This window comes from Balaenoptera musculus, chromosome 2 (assembly GCF_009873245.2).
Source record: "Balaenoptera musculus isolate JJ_BM4_2016_0621 chromosome 2, mBalMus1.pri.v3, whole genome shotgun sequence".
NCBI classification, from domain to species: Eukaryota; Metazoa; Chordata; class Mammalia; order Artiodactyla; family Balaenopteridae; genus Balaenoptera; species Balaenoptera musculus.
This window is the reverse complement of record NC_045786.1, coordinates 90,855,096-90,876,078: the sequence shown is the minus strand read 5'-3', so window position 1 is coordinate 90,876,078 and position 20,983 is coordinate 90,855,096. Positions and strand designations below refer to the sequence as shown.

Sequence of the window (20,983 nt, the reverse complement as noted above, 5' to 3'; positions counted from 1 at the left end):
AGAATGACAAACCAAATTCTTTGGCATTTAGAAGAAGAAGGCCAATGTTTACACAGCAAGGGCATCAAGACAGGCTCCATGAAAGCACTAGACTTTTAAGAAGGAAGAGGATTTCAGGAGGGAATTAGGGAGAATGATGTTGATCAATTTATGGACTACAGCAGCAGGAAGGAGATGCTAAGGCAGTGGCAGTTGTAAATGCAAAAGGTTCAGGTAAAAAAAAAAAAAAGCGTGGGGCATATTTAGTCCAGCACACAGCAGAAGTGAAAAAGCCAAATTCAGAGTATTGAGGTCTTTTTATTCTAAGTTAAAGAATATAGGTACAACTTGGTGCTCATTGTTTGTCTTGAAGTTCTCACTGATCTTAAAATCACTCTGAGAATTTACAGATGAGTGAAGTTTAGTGCAGAGAAGTGAAATAATTTTTTTCTTGTAGTTGAGAAAGGATTACACATCACTTGCATCTTAATTTTGTGACATTAGTACTCTTGTTCAGCATTTATTTGTAAGACTTTACTCCGTGATTTTAAAAAAATTTTGAGATATAGTTCACATACCATAAAATTCACCCAATTAAATTATACAGTTCACTGTTTTTTTTGTATAGTCACAGTTGTGCACCCATCACCACAGTCAACCTTAGAACATTTTCATCACCCTAACAAGAAACCTTGTACCTATTAGCAGACACTCCCCATTTCCCCCCAGCTTCCTCAGCTGTAGGCAACCAATCTACTTTGTATATCTGTGGATTCATGCAATATGAGGTCCTTTATGACTGACTTCTTCCGCTTATAATGTTTTCAGGGTTCATCCATGATGTAGCATGTATTGATACTTCATTCCTTTTTGTGGTTGATGGATGTTTGGATTGTTTCCCCCTTTTGGCTACTATGAATAATGCTGGTATGAACATGTACTTTTTTTTTTTTTTTGGTGAACATATTTTTTTCATTTTTCTTTGGTATATACATAGTAGTGGAATTACTGGGTCATAGGTTAACTCTGTTTAATCTTTTGAGAAACTGCCAAACTGTTTTCCAAAGCACCTGTACCATTTTACATTCCCACCAACAGATTATGAGAGTTTGTTTCTTCACATCCTTGCCAACATTTGTTATTATCTGTCTTTTTTGATTATATTCAACTTAGTGTGAATGAAGTGGCATCTCATTGTGGTTTTGATTTGCATTTTCCTAATCACTAATGACTTTGAGCATCTTTCCATGTCCTTTTATTGGCCATTTATATATCTTCTTTGGTGAAATGTCTAGTCAAGTCCTTTGCCCATTTTTTGAGTTGGCATGTTTGTTTTTTTGTTGTTGAGCTGTAAGAGTTCTTTATATCTTCTGGATCTATCTATCTATCTATCTGTCATGCCTTGTATCAGATATATGACTTGCAGATATCTTCTCCCATTCTGTGGGTTGTCTTTTCACTATCTTATTAATAAGCTCCGTTGATGTACAAAAGTTTCACATTTTAATGGAGTCCAGTTTATCTGTTTTTCTTTTGTTGCCTGTGCTTTTGGGTGTCATTGCCAAAATCCAAGGTTGTGAAGATTTTCCCACATGTTTTCTTCTAAAAGTTTTATGATTTTAGTGCTTACATTTAGATCATTGATCTATTTTGAGTTACTTTTGCATATGGTGTGAGGTAGGGGGTCCAACTTCATTCTTTCGCATGTGTAGATCTAGTTATACCAGCGCCATTTGTTGGTCTTCTGTAGTATTAATAAAGTGTTTCTTCATTCTTTGTGTAATAGGACATTTCTTCATAATTTATAAATTGGTCAAAGCTCCCATTCAAAATATTATCATATAAAGTGAATATAAAACTTATCATTATTGGAATATTAGAGTTGAAAGGTCCCATAGGGATTTCCTTCAATACCCCTCTTTTTATAAATGTGGAAGCAAAGACCTGGGGAAGCTAATTGATGTCCAAGGTTGTATAGCTAATCAGTTAGAGCTAATGCTTTAACATAGAGGTTGGCAAACTTTTTCTGTAAGGGCCAGATAGTAAGTATTTTAGGCTTTGTGGGCCAAGGGGCAAAATAAGATATTATGTAGGTACTTAAATAACAGGAAAAAAACAATAATAATTGAGTATCTATTTTTTGGTAGTACCTATCTACTGAGGAGAAGAATGGATTTCTTTTTTTGGAGGACAACATTTTGTTTAGTTGAGATTAGTATTCAAAGTTAGTATTCCTTAGCATCAAAATTGATTGCAAATGTTCATCTGTTATTGGTAATATGTTTGAGGTTTTATGTGTGTTTCATATTTGAAACTACATAGAAAGTTACTGCCAAATACTGATATCATTCCACAAGTGTATGTTTCTAATTGAGCTTGTTCATTACTTGGAAGGCACTTACAGAACTCTGTTAGATTTTTCTCCTGATACTTGCCATTTAATATTAATTACAGATTAATTACTTCTGATTTAAAGCTACGTGGAAGCTCCTCAACTGCACAGGTAAATGAATTTTGTAATAGGGAAATATCCTTTCATTTGTATCAAGGTCTGAAAAACTCTACTGGAACAGTAGTTTGAACTCAGAAAATATATGTACTACAAATTTGTATAAGAACGGACATCTTTTCTTTTCCACTTTTTTTCTTTCAATGTTATTGAGATATAATTGGCATACAGCACTGTGTAAGTTTTAAGATGAGAGTATAATGACTTGACTTGTGTATATGCGAAGTGATTATCACAAGTTTAGTTAACATTCATCATCTCATATAGATACCAAAAAAATTAGTTTTTTTCCCCTTGTGGTAAGAACTTTTAGGATTTACTCTCTTAGCAACTTTAAATATACCATACACCACAACTAGAGAGAACCCTGCACACCGCAACAAAGAGCCCGCACACTGCAATGAAAGATCCCGCATGCCACAACAAAGATCCCGTGTGCTGCAACTAAGACCCGATGCAGCCAAATAAATAAATATTAAAAAAAAAAATATATATATATACCATACAACAGTGTTAACTATAGTCATCATGTTGTGCATTACATTCCCAGTATTTATTTATTTTATAACTGGAAGTCTGTACCTTTTGACCATCTTCCTCCAATCCTCCCTCCCACCCTACCCCCTGGCCCCCTGCCTCTGGTAACCACAAATCTGATCTTTTTCTATGAGGGTTTTTTTCCCTTTAAGATTCCACATATAAGTGAGATCATACAGAATTTGTCTTTCTGTATGACTTATTTCATGTACCATAATGCCCTCAAGATCCATCCATATCACAAATGTCAGAATTTCCTTCTTTTTTTAAGGCTGAATAGTATTCCATTGTGTGTGTATGTATATGTATCTCACATTTTCTTTATCCATTCATCTGTTGATGGACAGTTAGGTTGTTTCCATGATGTCTTGGCTATTATAAGTAATGACATGGCGGGTGGTGGTGGTGGTGATGGTGGTGATGGTGGTGGTGCAGATATCTTTTCAACATAATGATTTCATTTTCTTCAGATATATGCCCAGAAGTGGAATTGCTGGATCATATGGTAGTTCTGTTTTTAATTATTTGAAGAACCTGCATACTGATTCCATAGTGGCTGTGCCAATTTACAATCCCACCTATTGGTGCACAAGTTTTCCTTTTTCTCCACATCTTTGCCAACATTTGTTATCTCTTGTCTTTTTTTTTTTTATAATTTTATTTATTTATTTATATTTTTTTTTTTTGGCTGTGTTGGGTCTTCGTTGCTGTGCATGGGCTTTCTCTAGTTGCGGTGAGCGGGGGCTGCTCTTTATTGTGGTGCGTGGGCTTCTCATTGCTGTGGCTTCTCTTACTGAGGAGCACGGGCTCTAGGTGCACGGGCTTCAGTAGTTGTGGCTCGCGGGCTCTAGAGCGCAGGCTCAGTAGTTGTGGCACACAGGCTTAGTTGCTCCGTGGCATGTGGGATCTTCCCGGACCAGGGCTCGAACCCGTGTCCCCTGCGTTGGCAGGCGGATTCTTAACCACTGTGCCACCAGGGAAGTCCATCTCTTGTATTTTTGATGTTAGATGATAGCCGTTCTAACAGGTGTGAGGTAATATCTCTGGGAGTGGACACGTTGCATATTCTTTCAACTCTTGATGGCATGGGATATGTATACAGCGTGACATTATTTGTGATTCAAACTGTGTTAGTTTTTATTGAGACGACTTCGTTGCAGTATAAGTTTTGCATGTAATCACTGTTTGCCTCTTGATTTTAGGTTGAATTCATTGAGAATCATCAGGTCTGCAGGAAAAGCTAATTTACAAAGCTATTCGTTGTTCAATAATAGTTGTTTAGGGCAGTTCTTCTTATTCAGAAAAATTTCAGCTCAAAAAAATTGCAATAAAATTTTAGCACTGTTAAACCTGCTAACTTCTTAGTGGTAGGGCAAATCAGGATATTCACTTCTATTTCTGACAAAAATTCATGAAATCAAGGATGGTTAAGTACATGAGAGGGAAGTTAACCACTGACACTACTAGTTGAATAAAATATGATAGATTCAGTTATTTTCTGCAAAGTATCTTCTGATGAATAATGCAGTGAATAACTGTAGGCTTTAAACTTCCTAAATTTTCATAAACTTTGTAAATTTGTCCAGTTAAGCCCTTTTCTGCCCACATGTATTTTTACCACCATCACTTGTAATGCATCCTAGCAGATTCCACTTCAGGTTGCTCTGAATTAGTGTTTTCCTAGTTTCTTTGAAAATATTCTTGCCTATTGTTTCATGCAGATTATTCATACAGGCTAATTATTATGATTCATCAAGAGCCAAGGAAAACACTCAAAATCATTTGCTTTGATATTGTATGTGTTTATAAATTGATGAATAAAATAGCTTTTTATTGATATTGCTACCAATGTCTTCAACTCCTTGCCAAAAGGCTTATATTCTCAAATAAATTTATTTTCTCTAGACACATTTCTTTGGCTGCTATAGTTAAACTTGATTTAATTACCTCACCATTGATAAAAGGCTTTCCTTGCTTGGCTAACAAATGAGCCACTCAGCAGCTTACTTTGGTTGCATCCTCATTTTTTTTTTTTTTTTGTGAAGAAATGCAGCTGTGAAGGGATCTTCTCTTTAAGTTTTCTAATTTTTCTGATTGTGTTTTTCCATGAGTTGGAAATAACTGTGATGAGTACTTAGTCTGGTAATGTTGATGTATATTGTATTCTTTCAGCACAGCTGTAGTGTCATTGCATAATAAACCTAATGCTTTGTCAATCTAATTTGATAACAAGATTATCTACACTCCATTATATCTTAAAAGTATGATATTTGAAGCTCACTTTTATCTTCTTGTTTTGACTTAAAGGGTATGCACTAGTAATATAAAATACAATGTATGGGGATAACTTAGTGCTTGAAAAGCTGTCATTACAGTTGCATTACTGTAATTTGTAGTGCTCTGAGCAGCATTGCAAAACCATTAGAGTGCCATATGTGGTCTCTTATAAATACTGAAATCTGTCATTTTAAAAGCAGCCATAGACAATGTGTAAATAAATAAGTTTTAATAAAGTTTTATTTATGGACACTTAAAATTGAATTGTATATAACCTTCACATCATGAAACATTCCTCTTTTGATTTTTTTTTCCAACCATTTAAAAGTATAAGAACCATTCTTAGCTCATGGGCTGTACAAAAACAGGCAGAGGGCCCTAGTTGGCCTGTGGGCTGTAATAGTTTGCCAACTTCTCCCTTAACCTGAAAGAGTAAGTCTACTGGGAGGAAAATCGTGCTTGATGGAGGCAGATCTGTGAGGGAAGTCATTCTGGATGGTGTTTTGACAACCCTTAAATCATACTACTGGTTTGTGTCAGGATTAATACCATCGTAGAAAAAGAGAAAAAGTAAAAAAGAGAGAGATCGGGAGTTTATGTAGTTTGATTTTTATTTATTTAAAGAAAGATTTGTACAATTTTGTTGGTGTGTGTGTGTGTGTACTACCTGAAGAGCTCTTAGACTTTGGAGTTTCTAACCTAGATCTTTTATGTGAAAAATATATATGAATATGAACTTTCTTTCCCCTTAAGAAAAGTGTGTTTATTAAGACTTATGACCTAGGGGACTTCCTTGGTGGCGCAGTGGATAAGACTCTGTGCTCCCAGTACAGGGGGTCTGGGTTCAATCCCTGGTCAGGGAATTAGATCCCACATGCATGCAGCAACTAAGAGTTCACATGCCACAACTAAGACCTGGTGCAACCAAATAAATAAATAAATAGATAAATAAATAAATAAATAATTTTTTAAAAAAAGACTTACGACCTAGAAAATAGTAAATCTAGAATAATTTATTAAAAATGGCAGGTACTGCTCTTACTTTAATTTGAAATTTTAATCTTGGCTGACTTTGTATAGGATAGGAAATAATAACAGAAAGTTTTTTACTTTTGTAATTTTTTGTTTCTGCATGTCTCAGCAAATTACTAGGTTTGAGGAAGCTTTGACAGAGTGCTGTGAAATTGTCAGTAGGTGGAGTTTATCCTCAGACGATTCAGGAAAGCTAGGTATACTCTTACTATAAGTATGGTATAAAAATCCTTTATTAGAGTTGAGTGAAAACCACATAATCCTTTGTTCCTTCTTTTGTGCATATATGTGTGGTTGTGATTGTTTATTCTTTATTGTTAATTTTTAAAAATGGATTTTTAAAATAAGTTTTTAAATCGAAGTATAGCTCATGTACAATATTATATAAGTTATGGGTGTACAGTATAGGGATTCACAGTTTTTAAAGGTTATACTCCATTTATAGCTCTTCTAAAATATTGGCTATATTCCCCCTGTTGTACAATATGTCCTTGTAGCTTATTTTATACATGATAGTTTGTACCTCTTAATCCCTTACCCCTATATTGCCCCTACGCCCTTCCTTCTTTCCGCTGGTAACCTCTAGTTTGTTCTCTGTATCTGTGAGTCTGCTTCTTTTTTGTTATATTCACTAGTTTGTCTTATTTTTTAGATTCCACATATAAGTGATATCATACAATATTTGTCTTTCTCTGACATTTCACATAGCACAATTTCCTCCAAGTCCATCATGTTGTTGCAAATGGCAAAATTTCATTCTTTTTTTTTTTTTTTAATAAATGTGTTTATGTATTTATTTTTGGTTGCATTGGGTCTCCGTTGCTGTGTGCGGGCTTTCTCTAGTTGCGGCGAGCGGGGGCTACTCTTCATTGCGGTGCGCAGACTTCTCATTGCGGTGGCTTCTCTTGTTGTGGAGCACGGGCTCTAGGCATACGGGCTTCAGTAGTTGTGACTCGCGGGCTCTAGAGCGCAGGCTCAGTAGTTGTGGCACACGGACTTAGTTGCTCTGTGGCATGTGGGATCTTCCTGGACCAGGGCTCGAACCTGTGTCCCCTGCATTGGCAGGCGGATTCTTAACCACTGTGCCACCAGGGAAGTCCCAAAATTTCATTCTTTTTAATGGCTGGGTAGTAGTCCAGTGTGTGTGTGTGTGTGTGTGTGTGTGTGTGTGTGTATTTTTCTTTTTTTTGACAAAGAGGCTATTATAGCTTAACTGTTGGAGGTGGATTAAATTAAACAAACAAATTCTTAAAACGATAAGAATCAATACAAATGTGAATTTATGTTTTAATGAATTTAGCTGTGTCAATTAAAGTGATTTTGATCACTTTATTGCTTTTTTTTGGTAATAAACTTAGCATTTATATGGGATTTTCTATTTTTAGAGCACTTTAAGGTGATTCAAAAAATTCTTGGTTTTCCTAAAAGACATTTAAATTAATTGGGGAGAACATAGGCAAATAGAGGAAAACCAGCCTTAATATTCAGAATGAATATATAAAGACTCAGAGGGCTCAGAGACAATGGTTATAAAGTACTAATTGTCTTGGTTATTGAAGAAAAATTTAAGTACATGTACATCATTGATAAAAGTAAAAGACACAATTCCTGCTCCATAGATTAACTATAGAGTGATGGATTTTTGAAGACTCTTAACTTTTTAAAATATTATGTATTTATTTACTTTTATTTGGCTGCACCCGCGAGGCATGCTGGATCTTGTTCTCTGACCAGGGATCAAACCTGGCCCTGGCAGTGGAAGCGCTGAGTCCTAACCACTGGACCGCCAGGGAATTCCCAAAGACTCTTTTAAATCCATTGTTCTAAGTTTTCTAAGAAAGTACAAAGTGTGCTTTTTGAGACTGATCTTTTTCAAATTTTATTATTTTAAGTAGTTGCTTTGAAAATAATATAATAAATAACAAATATTTAATTTTAAGTTTGTTTATTGGCTGCGTCTGGTCTTTGTTGCCACATGCGGGATCTTTGTTGTGGCATGTGGAATCTTAGTTGTGGCATTATGCGGGATCTTTAGTTGCGGCATGTGGAATCTTTAGTTGTGGCATGCGGGATCTTAGTTGTGGCATGCGAACTCTTAGTTGCGGCATGTGGTATCTGTTCCTGCCCAGGGATCGAACATGGGCCCCCTGCATTGGGAGCACCAAGTCTTAGCCACGGAGAGCAGCAGGGAAGTCCCATTAATATTTATTTTTAACGTTATAAGTAACTCTTGTTAAGAATTAAACAGTGGCTAACAGTTAATGACTGATATACAGCACTGTTTTCTGGGACACATGTATCATTCTCTGTGCCTTTACATTTATTTATATCTCATTTAATGCTCTTAACAGCTCATTGAAGTAGAAATTGTTATATATTCCATCTTAAAGATGAGGAACTGAGGCACAAAGACATTAAGTAATTTGCCCAAGTCACATGATCAGTAGAGTTGGGATTCACTGTGACTTCAGAATTTTTCTTCTTAACCACTTTACGGAACTGTTTTGGTCTATCTGCTGTTTACTCTTCTTTCTCAAGCTTTAATCCCTTAAATTGTGCATTTTTTAGGGCCTTGTACTTCAGAAATACTACTCTCAGAGGAACCATTACTCTTTAGGGCTTATCGGTTTCATCTGTGTATGCTGAATCTTATCTGCCTACCCACCCCATCCCTTTCCCCCCCTTTTCTAGTAGTGAGACATGGTCTGTAGATCAAGAGTAAATAAAACTAGTGAAATAGGGAAGCCAGGGGACATTTTAATGTTGGTTCTTGAAAGAAAAAATTAGTTTAAAAAGTTTTTTGTATATATAATAACTGAAAGAAATTAAGTTAAAGAGAAATATCTAAACATCAGAGTCATTGTAAAACAACTAAAAAGCATAAACAAAAGCCCAAGACCTTAAATAACCTACCTTTTATAAACTCCAGTCGCTTCCCCTCTGTTTTTAGAGATGAATGTTTTAGGGAATCATATTGTTGTCATTACAGGTTACTGGAAAATTACTTAAGTAACCTGTGTGTATACATTGATTAACAATGTATTTTTCACTGTGACTCATGGTTGGAAAAGTGTGAGAAATACTTACGTAGCATATACGATACCAAACTTATTTTTATATTTTTTATTTTCTGAGTTTGGTGCAGACTGTCATTCTTTCTGTGTACATTAGTTCTTTAGATTTGCTACTTCCATTTGATAAGCTTCAGGTTTCCTTTATATGTTGATAGTCTCCGGACTTACTTTCTAGCTAGACCCTCTTCTTTTTTCATTCAGCTCCTATGGTTCTTAACCTTTTTTGGGGGCCATAGACACCTTTGAAAATCTAATAAAACTTATGGGGCTTCCTTGGTGGCGCAGTGGTTGAGAATCTGCCTGCCAATGCAGGGGACACGGGTTCGGGCCCTGGTCTGGGAAGATCCCACATGCCGCGGAGCAACTAGGCCCCGTGAGCCACAGCTACTGAGCCTGCGCGTCTGGAGCCTGTGCTCCGCAACAAGAGAGGCCGCGATAGTGAGAGGCCCGCGCACCGCGATGAAGAGTGGCCCCCGCTTGCCGCAACTAGAGAAAGCCCTTGCATAGAAACGAAGACGCAACACAGCCAAAAATAAATAAATAAATAAATAAATAAAATAAATAAATAAAAATAAAAATAAGGGAGAGTGAAAGCATCCTCTCTCTTTAAAAAAAAAAAAAAAAAAAAAAAAACTTATGAACTCTCCCTAGAAAATTGCACATATGTACATTATGCAAACTTCTGCTTACAATTTTAGGAGTTTCATAGGACATCCTCCCCCAAGATCATTCATGGATTCTAGATTAGAGCCCCCACCTCTGCATGTGCTCCCTGAATAATTTCATTCATTTTAATTCTTTCAAATACATTTATGATTTCCCTGTCTATATCTTTAATATGATTCTCCTGAGCACTAGACCTTGGTTATCTCCTTACTTCCTGGCCATCTGGATGTCCTATTGCACTTCTCCACTTTGTATTTCAAACTCATGAAACTACATGTAGTTCCTGGAACACATATTTCTGTTCTTCAGTCCTTGACTCCTTGGTTATTAGACCCTGCTGACTGATTCCTTGTTCTTTGACACATTCTCCCTTCCTAAGCTTCTGTGATGCTACTCTCACCTATTTTTCTCTTACCTCTGTGACTACGTCTTCTCTTCTCCTTCCTAGATTTCTTTTTACCACTTGTCCTCTACATGTCCGTTTTCCCAGGATTCTGACCATAACCTTCTGAAGTCTTTTACTCTCTATACATTTTGGGGTAAACTTTCCCAAATCTCTGGCTTCAGTTACTTCCCCAAATTTTGTATTTAGCTAAAGCTCACACATTTATCTCCAAATGCCTATTAGACACTTCCACTTAGATCAATGGTTCCTAAATACTAGGGGGATTACATACCTCTTTAAGAATCTGATTAATGGTATTTCTCTCTTCCCAGAAAAGTACACAGGCACACTAAGTTTTGCTTACTGTTTTAGGGTGTTCCTGGGCCTCCTAAAGCCCCTTCATGGACTCCTTAGAGATCTGTGGTCTTCTAATTAAGAATTAGATGTTAAGAATTAGATGTTAAGAATTAGAAGAAGAATTAAGAATAAGATGTTCCTGAGCTGCGTTTAATTCAGCATGTCCATAATTGATGCTGTCATCATTGCCTCTATCCCACTTTATTCTTATCCCTCTCACGTATGCCTCTAAATCTAATCATTTGTCTCTTAATTATTTATTAATCCATTCATTCTGCAAATATGTGAACGCCTGCTTTATATTTAGCACCAGGCCTAAGTATATAGTGATATACAAAACAGACATAGTTACTCTGTTCTCTCAAAGCCTACTCAGTAGCATAGTGATTAAAAGTGTGAACTTTGGGTTCAAATTTTGACTCCTTACTACTTTATGACCTAGAGCAAATTTTTTAACCTCTCTATACCTCAGTTTCATCTTTGAAATGAGGTTGATAAGTAGTTCCTGCTTCGTTGGTTATTCGGATTAAATGAGTTAATATATGTAACATGCTCAGTAAATGTTAGCTTTTATTATTTGTGAAGGAGGTAGACATTATATGATCACAAATAAGTAATTATACATTTTGATAAGTGTCATGAAGTAACAGAACAGGGTATTTTGAGAGAATTTAGAGTAGGGAGTAGGGATAGCATTGAGGTAGTGGCAATTACACAGACTTGAAGGAGGAATAGATGTTAACTAAGCAAAGATTTGTGGGGACTGGAAGCATTTCAGGCAAAAAGAAAAGGTAGTACAAAGGCCCTGAGGTAGGAAAGGGTTTGGAGCATTTGACAAACAGAAGGTCATTGTGTCTGGAGTATGGTATGTTATGGGGAGAATGACATGAATGCAGAGATCTGTAGGCCATATTAAGGAGTTTGGATTTTGTTCTGAATGAAATGAGAAGCTAATGGAAGGTTATAAATGGCAGAGTTGGCATGAACTGATTTATGTTTAGACAGTGTCACTTGCTGCTGTGGAAAGTGGACTAGAGAAGAGCTAGAATGAGTACCTAGAGATAGAGTCTATTGAAAAAAAGAAAAAAAAAGTCTATTGTAGTAGCTCAGGTAAGAGCTGTTGGTATTTAGGACTAGGGTGGCAGTAGTGGAGGTGGAATGAAACGTATGGGTTTAAAATGTTTTAAATTGAGTGCTTCTAAGTGCCAGGTACTATAATAGAAGCTGAGGGTACAACGTAGAGTTTAAAAAAGAAACAATTCCTAATTTATAGGCTAGTTTGTGGGGGTGGTGGGATAAGGGGGGAAATAAGGCAATGAAAGAATTACACAAGTAAGTATGAATATTAGACCTGTGATAATTTCTAGTAAGGACAAATATGTGGTGCTTTGAGATCATATCATGGTCAGGAAGTCAGGGATGTTGAAACAACAGGAAAATTTGGTGATTGGCTAGACATTTGGGCAGGTAAGGAAGCGGAAAGTGTCAAGAATTACTTGGGTTTCTGATGTGAGCAAGTATGTAGGTGGATATGGAGAGAAGTCTGATTGGCTTCTAGTCTTGCACCTTCCACATGGTCTTAACCAGTGCCAGAAATAATTTTCTTAAAACATGTGAGTTTGAGTATTTTATATATCTTCTTCTTTTTTTTTTTCGGCCGAGCTGAGCGGCATGTGGGATTTTAGTTCCCTGGCCAGGGATCGAACCCGTGCCCCCTGCATTGGAAACGCGGAGTCTTAACCACTGGACTGCCAGGGAAGTCCCTCATGTATCTTCTTATAATCCCTTGAATGGCTTCTCTTCTTATAAGATGAATTTCCACCTCTTACTTGCTAAGTATTATAAAATATGGCTCCCTTTGTCTTTTCTACTCCTATAGTTATGCTTCTCCACAGATCATGGACATTTTTTTTTTTAAATAAATTTATTTATTTATTTATTTGGCTGTGTTGGGTCTTCGTTTCTGTGCGAGGGCTTTCTCCAGTTGCGGCAAGCGGGAGCCACTCTTCATCGCGGTGCGCGGGCCTCTCACTGTTGCGGCCTCTCTTGTTGTTGCGGAACACAAGCCCCAGACGCGCAGGCTCAGTAGCTGTGACTCACGGGCCCAGTTGCTCCGCGGCATGTGGGATCCTCCCAGACCAGGGCTCGAACCCGTGTCCCCTGCACTGGCAGGAGGATTCCTAACCACTGCGCCACCAGGGAAACCCCGGACATTTTTAATAGTAGCCATATTACAGTACTTGTGCTCCCTGAATGTGTTCCCTCTCTTGTTTCTCTCTCTTCACATAGGCTGCTTTCTGTCTGAAATGCTATTCTTCTGCACCCACTCTGCCCCTGCTCTTTCATACCTTGCTAATTTCTACTCATTCTTCACTTTCCCTGGGAATTCTTCTCTGACTTCCTCAGTCTGATTTAGCTGCCCTTTGTTTGTGCTTCCATTGCACCCTGGACAGAGAGCCATAAAAATAGCGTTCTTTATTTTTTGCTGTCATCATTGATTATTGGTTATGTGATAATTGGTTGTCTGATAATTGATTGCAAGCTCTTGAGAGCAGGAATCGTATCTTATATTTGTGTTCCATGATCTGTGTGTGGTAAATGCACAACAAATGTTTGAAGAAATTAATGAATACTCTGTTCTTTTATATCATGTGCCTTTGCACAGCTGTTTTCTGATTAGAAAACTTTTCCCACCTTTGCTTTGTCAACTTCTAGACATTCTTTTTTAACATTAAGCCTTCCTTGATACTTCAGTGACAGTTCCTCTTTACGCTGTGCTTCTCTAGTTTTTCTTTTGTACACCTCTGATAAATGTTTGACAGTATAGAGTAGAGATCTAAATGTTTGAAAGAGTGAATGTATATATATCATGAGCATCATGGAGTTATAGATTGGGTAAGTATCTCCCAAGTGTCCAATCCTGTTTCGTAGGGTAGGTTACTTCTACATGGTACTAATTTTACCTATTGCATTGATCTTTACTTCATTGTTTTATAAAGGTAGCCCTGTCTCCAAATTGTGGATAATTTATTGTAGTTCTCTGTTTACTGATTATATAGCTACTGCCTGCAGTGTCCTTCTTTTCTCTCTCATTAATTTTATTTCTCCTTCAGGACCCAGCTCAAAAGTCCCCTCTTCTTTGTAATCTTTTAGATTCCCTAGGCTGTGAGCATTCCTATGATGTTCCTAGAAGGCTTTTTCCAAACTGCCAACAATAGTTTTGCAATGTTATTATCCTGTCTCTTCATCTAGAACTCAAGGGGACTTATTTTTATTCATTCCTTTATCCCTGGTTCAGTGCCTTACACATAGTTGGTGCTTAGCACATATTTACTTAACTGATTGTATCCTTATTTAGAGAATGTTGGGTGGAATTAATCCTTGGATGAAAAATATCGGCTCTGTGTACTCTCTACAATTTATAATCTATATATAGCTAATTTGGATAATGCACTATGTTCAACTTGCTTGAATAATCTTTATATTCTATATTTCAATACACCTTTTTCCTTTCCTTTAACAGGTATTCCCTGCCTTCCAGTGGTTAGATCATAGCTAACATTTTTAGTAAAGGTAAAGGTTATAAAATCCTTTTTCAGTGTTTATTTTTAAGTCATTTAAAATCCTCTTAGGTTTACTTCTCAGATAAAACAAGTTTTTTTACACCCCTGTTTTTCCTTTATGTCTGATATGCCTGAAGCCCAGCTTGACCTGCCTCTTCCTTTGCCACCATGAGCCACCATGTGTCCCACAGTTTTTCTTAAGTATGCATTGATCCAGTGGGTGGTTCACCCAATCTGACCTTGTTTCTTGGTTTTACTACATTGTTCTCATATAGTTCTATCGAGGGTCTAGGATCTTGCCATAGTGCTAAAGCTATCATCTTGTTTTCAGTGACACTCCTTGCCCCCCACCAACACACACACACAGAGTAGCTTGCTAATTATGTGGCTGTCCTTTAGTCTGGATTGGGGTATCTCCTGGCTAACATCCTCTTCTCTTCTACTGTTACTGATGAGGAGAGGCTGACTCTTGACTCCTTGGCAAAGTGATTTATTACCCCATCCCAGGCCTCTTGTATGTTATTTTTTCTCAGAAGACCAGATCTTAGCTATCCAGGGAGCCTACTATGTGGCTAGCAGTCATTTCTAAACACCTGCTGCAAATTTTCAGTGGTATATCACGAAATAAGAACAGTGGAGTACATTTTTCATCTATCTAAATGTATTAAAAATAAATGACTATTATTCATTATGAGATATGTTCTCCTTGATTTTTGGTCTTAAAATACTCATTATTTTGGGAATTCCCTGGCGGTGCAGTGGTTAGGTCTCCGTGCTTCCACTGTAGGGGGCCTGGGTTCGATCCCTGGTTGTGGAACTAAGATATCCCGCAAGCCGTGTGGAGCAGCCCCCCAAAAAATAATTTTAAAAAACCCCATTATTTTAAGAAAGACTGGTAATAGTAGTAGGTGGTATACTTTGTAAGTTAAAAATTTGGTCACCTTGTGATGGTCATTTAAATCTTTTTGGGGGAAATTTTACTGGTTTATGATGTCCCAGTAGTCTAGGAACCACTACGTTGATCACCATAGCTCATTTCCATGAGGCAGTGGTGCCCTTCATGTAAAGTAAGCATGCCTTCTTTCATACGCATTTGCAGACAGTTTTTCAGTGTATTTTTCTGCCATAGGCTTCTTGATTTTTGCCTGATTCCAGCCTTGCAGTTTACTTGCTGTCTCCCAGTCCTCTTCTTTGGCCAGTAGTTCTAGTTTCTGTTTTTATGTGTTTTCATGAGTGTTTTAAATCCCTGCACAGCTCTAGGCTTAGTTAGATAAACTTCTTCCTGTTCTTCCTTTTATGCTTTCCTAGATAAGATGTTTCTTCTACGGGCTCAATACTACATTGAAAATGTTTATTGTTTACTTTTCTTTTAGATCTATTCTTTCTTGTTTTATAATCCTTCTGAAGCTAGCTTTCTGAACTTCATTTTAACTGATTTCTGACATTTTCCCCTTTAGATCTTACTAAAACAAATTCACTGTTACTAAAGTATCCTTTCATCTTGAAGATATTTACTAATTTTTTTTTTGTATATGGAGTATATGCAGATGGCAATCTCTGTTACAACTTGTTGCTTTTGTTAGCAGATGGTAAATTATGGGATCATAGAATTTCTCCCAGTGCAAAGAATCTGCTTGCCTTTGTTGATTTCCTAGGTAATATTGTCAAAAGTCACTCATGCAAAACGCAGTCAATAAGTAGAGTTTCCTAGAAAAATATTCTTATCTCTTGAAGCATCTGCCCTGTCAATAATATTTATCCATTCCTCTAAGGAGAAATAATTTGAGGTAAGAGTCAATGGTACAAGTTTTTTCTAACTACAACTGCACACCTTTGGAAAATGTTGGCCACAGCAGGATGCTTGTTTGCTAATATTAATGTGAGTATGGTTAAATGTATTATGACCCTGTTTTCCAAATCCCAAATTGTTGGACATTAAGTCAATATTTGATATTCGGACTTGCCTGGAAAACTGGGACCTATGGTTTCATATTCATTAATTCAACAGATACTGTGTGTCTGCTCTGTTCCACGCATTGTGCTAGGCACTAGAATAGAGTAGAGCAAACAGTCTAGTGGGCAAGACATTCATTAATGCATAGTTTTAAAAATAATTACAGTTGTGGTAGGTGCTGTAAGAAATACAGGGTACTATGAGAGCATATAACAGGGAGACATCTGTCATTGGGGGTTAAGGAAAGTTTCTTGAAGAAGTGACATTTAAGCTTAGGCATGAAGAGTAAATAAGTTAGGTTTGAGGCATCTGGGACGATCTTAGTCAAAGGGAAAATAATATGATTGTGCAGGTTTAAGATATGGGGCAGCAAGAGGGAATGGTGTTTCTCCATGAACATTGATAACATTCCATCACATTTCTATTCTCTTTCCCATCCTTACTTTTGTTAACATATTTTCTAAAACATGCTTTTAATCACATTACTATACTGATTAAGAAACTTTTAAAGCTATTCATTGGATAGATTAATAGCTCCTTCAGGACGGGACTCTTGCCACTTTTAATACCTTAGTCCAAGTTTCAGATATCAGAGCCAGTTATACCTTGTCCCTCTGCATGAGTTGGTTTTAGTTGCAGTAATAAATAGTAGGCAAAGATGGAGTTATATATAAGCTGTTATGATACCCTCTTTTCCCTCTGCCTAGCACACAAGTTTTTAGTGAAACCTGGCTAGTGACAGGTTTTTTTTTGTTACAGAAAACAAGCCTCTTTTGTAACCTAGTCTGTATGTAGCTCTTATTCTAAGAATGGTCTTTATTGTATTGAATTAAGATATTGTAAACAAGACAACAACCCAGGAGTTATATGAGGGGTGGTGATGGTCTCATCTGAAGAGTGGGATCACTTTCTCTTTTAGTCATTTGAGGAAGGTATGTCTTCAGTAGAAATTGGAATTGGGAAGGTGGGATCTGGATAGATTGGATAAGGAATATCGTCTGTCTTGCTGGTGGATTCTGTTAAGTTGTGCCAACTCTTTGGGGTTCTAGTGTAGACCTCTGAACAGTGTATGAGGTGCCTGTCTCTCCTCAGCATATACAAGGCACTGAGATATTTGTCAAATAGGAAAAATGTGCATGTAAATGGATAGGGCTTATGTGTTTATAGAGCAATCTTGATTCAAAACTGTGTTCTTTCTAGCCATATTGTTTATATTCCATGCATTTTCTATCCCCACCCCCCCTAATATTTAGTAAAATCTCTTTGAAGGTCCAACCAAAGAAATCCAAGGGAAAGATTTTTTAAAATTAATTAATTAATTTGTTTTTGGCTGCATTGGGTCTTCGTTGCTGTGCATGGGCTTTCTCTAGTTATGACGAGCGGGGTCTACTCTTTGTTGTGGTGCGCGGGCTTCTCGTTGCGGTGGCTTCTCTTGTTGTGGAGCACAGGCTTTAGGCACGCAGGCTTCAGTAGTTGTGGCACACGGGCTCAGTAGTTGTGGCTCACGGGCTCTAGAGCGCAGGCTCAGTAGTTGTGGCGCATGGGCTTAGTTGCTCCATGGCCTGTGGGATCTTCCCGGACCAGGGCTCGAACCCATGTCCCCTGCATTGGCAGGCAGATTCTTAACCACTGTGCCACCAGGGAAGTCCTGGGAAAGATTAAAAAAATTTTTTTTAAAAATTTATTTTGGCTGCGCCGGGTCTTAGTTGCGGCACACGGGAACTTTTAGTTGCGGCATGCGGACTCTTAAGTTGTGGCATTCATGCGGGATCTAGTTCCTCCACCCGGGATTGAACCCGGGCCCCCTGCATTGGGAGCACGGAGTCTTACCCACTGGACCAGCAGGGAAAGATTTTTTTATCAGGCTGGATGAACAAGGTGAGCTTTGATAACTGAAATGAGAGAATTCCAATTGAAAGGAGCAGGATCTCCTGGCACCTGAAGCTTGGCCCACACGATTCAACCACAGGCACCCGAAGTCACATGGAAACTCCTAGAACATTCCAGGACTGGGTGGTAACGCAGTCACCTAGGGCTCTTCAACTAGACCACTGAGGTTTACCTGTGAAACTCAAGAGCGTCAATTCTTGTAGTTAGTTTGGAATTTTGAAAACGGGTTATATACGGATGCCTTTTAAAGGAAGAAGTTCTAGGGACTTCCCTGGCGGTCCCGTGGTTAAGACTTCGCCTTCCAATGCAGGGGGTGCGGGTTTGATCCCTGGTCAGGGAGCTAAGATCCCACATGCCTCGCGGCCAAAAAATCAAAACATAAAACAGAAGCAATATAGTAACAAATTCAGTAAAAGACTTTTGAAATGGTCCACATCAAAAAAATATTAAAAAAAATTATAAAGGAAGAAGTTCTTATATATCCAAAGAGCACACCCAAGGATCCCAGTCTGAGAAACACTGCATTAAACCCTGAATGCAAACACAGAGGTTGCTTGAAAAAGCAAACAAAAAAAGTGGTTACTTTGGTACTAGCATGATGTTAAATCAAAAATAGGCCACTGAAATGGTGTGGCAATATTATTTTTAGATTATATATATATAAACAACATTTATAAGTTCTCAGGTTCTTGATAGTACATCTCTAGATCTTTATAGGTAAGGTAGATCCCACTTTGAAAAAATACAGGTAGTTTACCTCTCCCACCAGGAGATCCAGTGCTAAATCTTGAAAAAATTTTTTTTAAGTGTCTGGCATTTCATAATATGTTTGCCTGGTGTAGGGAGAGAGTAGCAAAAGAAAAACTCCATTCTCCCTCACCCCCAGTTCTCCAATTAGGGATATCATTTGTGTTAACGTGTTCTTTTTGGTATGCAACTCTGACTAGCCATGGTTGTTAACCAGTCATCATTCATTTACACCTTAGGATCAGATGCATTAATAACAAGTCAACACAAATTTTATTTCTGCTTCAGAAAGTGGAAATTTTATATGAGGAAACCTTAGACCTTCGAAAGGAAGGCATTCTTGGATGAGGTGGGAGATTCTGAAAAGGCAGCTTCCAGGAAGGAGGTGCTTGGGATCAGGGAAGAAGAGGAAGGTGTGAAAGAAACTGTTACTTTTCACTTTTGCCTAGTATCTTGGATATTATTCGTTTGTTGCACTGTTAATGCTGTGGTTGACAGTGCCTGAATGGGGGTTTCAGAGCAAGTTCAGAAGTCCGTCAACTTTAGCCTGCATATTTTCCATTCCATATTAATTCCAGCACAGTTTCTCCCCATGGTGTGGCATATCCTCTCAGGAAGAGCAGAAGGCAGAGAAAGAAGACCCTTCCTAGTATGCCTGGAGTCCAGCTCATGATAAGTCTTGTTGGATAAGCCTCTTCTTTTTGGCTACTTTCTTGTAACCTCCTCATTCTCCTTCGCAGTGTTTTGTTTTGTTTTGTTTTTTAACATCTTTATTGGAGTATAATTGCTTTACAATGGTGTGTTAGTTTCTGCTTTATAACAAAGTGAATCAGTTATACATATACATATGTCCCCATATCTCTTCCCTCTTGCATCTCCCTCCCTCCCACCCTCCCTATCCCACCCCTCTAGGTGGTCACAAAGCACGGAGCTGATCTCCCTGTGCTATGCGGCTGCTTCCCACTAGCTATCTATTTTACATTTGGTAGTGTATATATGTCCATGCCACTCTCTCACTTCGTCCCAGCTTACCCTTCCCCCTCCTTGTGTCCTCAAGTCCATTCTCTACGTCTGCGTCTTTATTCCTGTCCTGCCCCTAGGTTCTTCAGTACCTTTTTTTTTTTTTAAATTCCATATATATGTGCTAGCATATGGTATTTGTTTTTCTCTTTCTGACTTCACTCTGTATGACAGTCTCTAGGTCCATCCACCTCACTACAAATAACTCAGTTTCGTTTCGTTTTATGGCTGAGTAATATTCCATTGTATATATGTGCTACATCTTCTTTATTCATTCATCTGTCGATGGACACTTAGGTTGCTTCCATGTCCTGGCTATTGTAAATAGAGCTGCAACGAACATTGTCCTTCACAGTGTTTTATGTCAAGTCACCTAGCAGGTCGTAGGTTCTCAGTACTTGACAATTCTTCTAAGAGAGTGAAAGGAAAGTTTGGAAACATGGACCACAATTTCTGCTCCCTTACTACCAATTTCTGTTTTGTCTCTTTTCTACAACTTTAAACAACTCTCCCTTTTTACTGGCGTGTTCGCAGAGAAGAAAGAATGGCTGGTAAGGGGTGGGTAAGAAGAAAGATAATTTTTGATGTTTGACAACCGCCTGACACATCATAGATAACTTTTTGTTTGCACCTCATAGCTTAAATATCTTGAACAAACAAAAATTGAAAACGCAGGATCAGGGCATTAACGCTTGGATAACACTCTATCGTGCAAAATTCTCATTTCCACGTTTTACTGTTTTATCAGGACATCTTTCATCTTTGTATCAGGCAAGCTAGTAGCAACTCTTCTTCCCTTCCCACTCGGCATTGATGTTTTCGGACTCCTCCCTACTTTACTAGTGTTCTTCGGTTCTGGATGTTGCAAACTCCATCACCCGTCTCTCAGGGTCTTTTCCTCAAGGTTTCCCGACGTTCTGGCACTCTCTAAGCCCACAGCACATTGGGGAGGAAGATCGTGGATTCATTTGACGGGCCAATGAAGCCTTGAGG

At 37.9% G+C, this 20,983-nt stretch overlaps 1 protein-coding gene across 11 annotated transcripts in view; it reads left to right on the top strand.

Annotated features, from left to right (window-relative positions):
- MGA (MAX dimerization protein MGA) overlaps window positions 1-20,983 on the top strand; it is a 158,730-nt gene that overhangs the window by 41,818 nt on the left and 95,929 nt on the right. The gene's annotated exons all lie outside the window — the stretch shown is intronic.